The sequence below is a fragment of the Haliotis rufescens genome, unplaced genomic scaffold (assembly GCF_023055435.1).
Source record: "Haliotis rufescens isolate VD_foot unplaced genomic scaffold, xgHalRufe1.0.p SCAF_44, whole genome shotgun sequence".
Lineage (NCBI taxonomy): Eukaryota > Metazoa > Mollusca > Gastropoda > Lepetellida > Haliotidae > Haliotis > Haliotis rufescens.
In genome coordinates this window covers 1686323-1692322 of record NW_025964157.1, presented here as the reverse complement: position 1 = coordinate 1692322, position 6000 = coordinate 1686323, and positions in this window count along the sequence as shown.

Genomic DNA, 6000 nt, shown 5'->3' with positions numbered 1-6000 from the left:
TGTATGCTTTCTCCTTTAACTTATTACACATGCCGCAACACTTATTGTTTAACACAAACCCCGACACTAAATGTCTGCCACTTCAAATTTTTACACGTCACAACGCTACATGTCTGCTATTTCAAATTATTACACCTGCCACAACGCAACATGTGTGCTACTTCAAATTATTTCACGCCACAACGCTACATGTGTGCTACTTCAAATTATTTCACGCCACAGCGCTACATGTCTGCTACTTCAAAATATTACACCTGCCACAACGCTACATGTGTGCTACTTCAAATTATTTCACGCCACAACGCTACATGTGTGCTACTTCAAATTATTTCACGCCACAGCGCTACATGTCTGCTACTTCAAATTATTACACCTGCCACAACGCTACATGTGTGCTGCTTCAAATTATTACACGTCACAGCGCTACATGTCTGCTACTTCAAATTATTACACCTGCCACAACGCTACATGTCTGCTACTTCAAATTATTTCACGCCACAACGCTACATGTGTGCTACTTCAAATTATTTCACGCCACAGCGCTACATGTCTGCTACTTCAAATTATTACACCTGCCACAACGCTACATGTGTGCTGCTTCAAATTATTACACGTCACAGCGCTACATGTCTGCTACTTCAAATTATTACACCTGCCACAACGCTACATGTCTGCTACTTCAAATTATTTCACGCCACAACGCTACATGTATGCTACTTCAAATTATTACACGTCACAACGCTACATGTCTGCTACTTCAAATTATTACACATCACAACGCTACATGTCTGCTACTTCAAATTATTACACATCACAACGCTAGATCTGCTACTTCAAATTATTACACATGCCACAACGCTACATGTCTGCCACTTCAAATTATTACACCTGCCACAACGCTACATGTGTGCTACTTCAAATTATTACACGTCACAGCGCTACATGTCTGCTATTTCAAATTATTACACCTGCCACAACGCTACATGTGTGCTACTTCAAATTATTTCACGCCACAACGCTACATGTATGCTACTTCAAATTATTACACGTCACAACGCTACATGTGTGCTACTTCAAATTATTACACGCCACAGCGCTACATGTCTGCTACTTCAAATTATTACACATCACAACGCTACATGTCTGCTACTTCAAATTATTACACATCACAACGCTAGATCTGCTACTTCAAATTATTACACATGCCACAACGCTACATGTCTGCTACTTCACAGGGTTCACAGAAGGAATCAGAATAAACGGCAGAACAAAGGCTATCCCGTACTATCCCTCAGCAATCGTGTGGCACTCAGGCGGGAATTGCCTAAAAGTCGTGCCGGGCCGGGCCAAGACGGGCCAAAGTTGTATTGGCTAATTACTCCATTATCGACGACCATACCAACATATTATTGATGCAAAAAACACACATGACATTAATGAACAATCCCAAACCAAATCCGTCCACCATAATTACGTGATTGGGAGTAAATCGGTTGAAAATCAGAAAATCTAGCTGTGTGTGAGCGTCGCTGAGCTAGGTAACATGTAAAAGAGCAACCCCTAAACGAAATGGGATTTGGAACGTATCAAATACTTCAAGCTATCGTTTTTCCGTCTGTTGGCATAGCGTTAACATTTTTAGGATAGTACTATATCTAAGTAAATACCACTTTCTAATGCCACTGTTCACCGTATTAAAAGCAGACACGTTCGTTAAAGTTGAACTTTCTTCCCCATCTCCTCAACAGTCTAAAAAGTGTCCGGGCCGACTTGGTCCGGGCTGTCAAAATCAACTTAAACTTCGTGGTATTTAAAGAAAACACGGTGGTCAAAGTGAAGCACTTTTCCTTCTGCATTCTCGACATAGTCTCTGTCAGAAGTGTTTAGTATGTGTTGGGTCCGACTTGGCCCGGGCGGTCAAAATCAACTTTAAATTCACAGGACTGATTGTTCTGTCTGACATCAATGCGGAAAAGACCTTTGAAGATATTCAGTTATGCCCATGAACGTCATTGTAATTGTTCTTGTCATGAAATGGGCATGGAAATATAAGCAACAAAACCCTTTCCATGTTCATGAGAAATCTAATGAGTCGATTGTACGGTTCCGAGTGTATCACGAACATGTGTTTATGAGTCACTGATGAGTCATTGTCATTGTTTGTTTGTTTTTTAATCACATTTGTTTTACACTTTAATGAAACCCACTACATTGCTCATTCTTGTTTGAGTTTGCTCTTTATGCAATTGAAAATTCAAAGAGCTGTTGTTAAATATGATCACGTCTATTTCACAATCACTCATTCCTGAAACAGTTTGTAAAACGTAATCTGTGGCTTGTTAGTTTTGAGTAAATTGTAGTTGGTTCAATGAAGACTGAGGTAAGAAATAAATATGCAACCACATGGCGCCTACCATGTTTAAAATGTTGTAAACTTGTGTCGAAAAAAGCAAACATTGTACAAAAGCAAAGATAAGATGCCCAAAGTACCCATCAACTTTTGTGTTTTAGGCTAAACATTTGTTTCATTTCTTTTAAGGTTTTAAATTAAAGTATTCTTTGAGTGCTGAGTAAGCGCCAGCACAGTTCATGTTTTGGATATAGTGTCGCTAGTTTAAGATAGTTTCAATCAACCATACAGTAAACTACGGTTATAACGAACTTAAAGGGACTGCTAATTTTAGTTCGTTATAACCGTAGTTCGTTAGCATATATACAACATAACTACAGCAAAAAATCGGGACCAAAAAAGTAAGTTCGTTATATCCGTCAGTTCGTTATAAGCGTGTTCGTTATAACCGTAGTTAACTGTATGATAAAATCAACAGAGAGGTATAGTTTCTTTTGTTTCTCAGTTTACACTGTTGAAGTCTTGTTTATACTTCATTATGTTTGGATTGGCATCTTATATCACAGTGAGCAACTGTTTCAGTAATATTACTGCCGGACAAGTGCAGTTAAAAACCCTTTCCAAGGATACAACACAGTGATTTGCATGATATGCCCTCTGGAAATGGAAGATTTGAAATGATTATAAATATACAAGTGTAACAGGCATACTGTCTCCCAAGCTCATGTCTCTTTGTAAGATTATGGCTTTGGTCATGAAAAACTCTGTATTGATGAGGATGGTAATATTGAAGTAGAGATTTTTTATTGAATTCTTTTTCAAGCAGATGAAGGCTGAGCTTTTTTCACACAGAATTATGAACGTGTGGCCCCTACCCACCCCTAGAAATCAAATGGTCCACCTAATAATAGAAAAGTAGTTCTTTATCAGTCATTGTCGGTGGGTATCTTAACATAATTATATGTACATTATAGGTTACCAAATGCCGAGTTGCGGTTACCACAATATTCAAAGGAAGTGTAACAATAAATGGGAAATCGACTTAGAGTGTGTATTTCATGTTTCAACAGAGAGCTGGATTTTTTCTGAAGACTGTGACCTTAAACCTTTTGCCTCACAATGAGCTCTGTGACGTCATAATAGTGACGCGCTGTACGACTAAACCTTGCAAGGCTTGCTTCATTTTCTTTGGGGGGATGCCAACTTTAGGTTGGCTTACGAAATAACTGTGGTACACACGTTCAGTGCCTGTCATTTATGCGAGTAAAGAATAATGATGTGAAAAAGTAATGTTTGAGCACTGTCACGTGTTGATTCACAAATGGAAAGGAGAAGGCTTACCCAGAAATCAGTACTACAGAACTAAATTGTGAAATTATTAAATATCCTCACAAGATCAATGTAAGTCTACAATTGGACGACACTTGTGTCCTCTGTTGCTCAGCAGGACGTGTTGGATGCTTTCCTTGTTTGAAGCAGGCAGTGACGAATTGTAGCTGAGATGTTTTTGTGCTAGTAATGTAATTAGTTCCATTTATTACACTGCAAGAAGTGTACGATGCTAATGATAGTTTGAAAGTTACAAATCAGCAGTCAGTGACAAGCTTTTAGCGGATATGTTTTATGCGCTAGTGATGCATTAGTTACGTTTATTACACTACTCTGCTGTTTACTGTGATGTTGGATGTAACCTATATAACCGATATTGCCCCACTACATAAGAAGGGTCATGTTAAATAGCCATCTTACTGCAGAGGTATTATTTACTGAGTGTGTTAAGTAAGGTGCATATCGGAGTCTTCATAGAAGGTTACAGTTTTGCACAGAGACGATTGATGAAAGTGTGGAGTCCATAGCTGGCTTCTGCCATTGTTACTCAACTGCGGATTTTCTGTAGACTGTGATGTAAATATAGAATACTAAACGAGCTCCCGTGTAATACCAGTTTTATGAAACGAGTGAATAGTTGTGGTATCTGACGAGCGAAAGCGAGTCAGATACCACAACTATTCACGAGTTTCATAAAATTGGTTTTACACGGGAGCGAGTTTAGTATTTTATTTATTACTTGCCATTTATAACGTTTTTTAATTATACTGTTGAGTATGAATAGGTTGACACGATCCACGACATAGTCCAATTGAGTTTAACAGAATAATACTTCAAAAACGTCAAAAGTTGAAACGTATGAATTTCATACCATACAACGGTCCACCTTTAGAATTCACAAAGCTAAGCTAAGGCTATCGCATCTCACATATTTTAACTTAGACTAACGACTGTCGTTGCGCTACAATACGATAGCCTTGTGGAACGGGCCTTGCATCTCAAAGTTTTCAGTAACGTCACAATACCCGATGACGTAATTTGTGGAATTTTGTTGCAAGATCCATCGGCGAAACAATGCCATGTGACGTCAGCCTAGCAACAAGGTTGCTGGGGTCATCGCGTGTGCATAAGCTCCTCTCAGTGATCTATCAACTCCACACGCAATGTCGTTGAATACGCCAAAGGATGTTGAGAGCTTTCAATATTTGTTCGTGAAACGTGTTCCGAGAGTACATAAGCACGCGTTTTGGTATTACACAATGTGTAATAAAGCTGTATGTTTATTAAACGGGTGATCTCTTCACGGGCAAGTAATAATACCTTTTTCCTCACAATCTATGTGACGTCATAATAGTGACGCCCTGTGTAAGACTGAACCTTGCAAGGCTTGATTCATTTTCCTTTAGGGGGTTGCAATAATTAATAACATATTTATTTTGCAGTCAGTTTTAAAACGACATTTGTCTGAAAAGAGAGAATGTCTCGCCGAGGTGTAGCACAGAGTGCATATGTTGCAACCCAATACCTTTCAAATACGTTTGTGACAAAGACCATTTGTCATTTGATTCTTAAAAATAGGAGGAATTCAAGGATGTATTATCGCAGCAGATTGTAAAATATATATGATGTAATACGCAGCCTCATTACCGGCATACGTGAAACGTGATTTTGTAAACACTATCCAATATGGCGGAACGTTCATTTCGGCGTTTATGTTTGCTTATTTTCCAAAACATTCAAAACGATTCTAGGGCTATCGGTGACGTTTTGGAATAATCATTGGTGATTTGATGAAAGACAGATACCCGTGATCACTAATATGCATTTCTTGAAAGTCTATTCTCCGAGTAAATAGACGTATTTGGATGTCAAAACATACTGTAAACACCGCTGTGATTGGTGATTCAGTAATGTGTCACAGGTCATTTTCAGTAATTTTGCTTTGCCTAAAATTACAGTGGATGATATCACAGAACAGGGAATTTCCCACATTATTCAATACTGTGAAGAGTATTTGTGTGCCAATTTTGTTCGACTTCAAATTGAGGGTTGGAGAGGAGGAATATATGTGTCCCTCTTAAACTGAAGTCCATAACGTTGGGTACTTGTCAGGAACTTCTTTCTTAGCCATTCTTCGGTTGGTCCGCTCTAACTGGTAAGGCACTGGGTCCTCTTCAACTGGATACAGCACAGACAGTGTAGAAGTAGCACACACGCACTCGTAATAAGGCGAACCGGAACTACAACATGAACCGTTTTCGGTTTCGGGTTGGGGAATATGGACTCGGCAGCCTTTCAGGGTACCAGACATTCAAATTGTG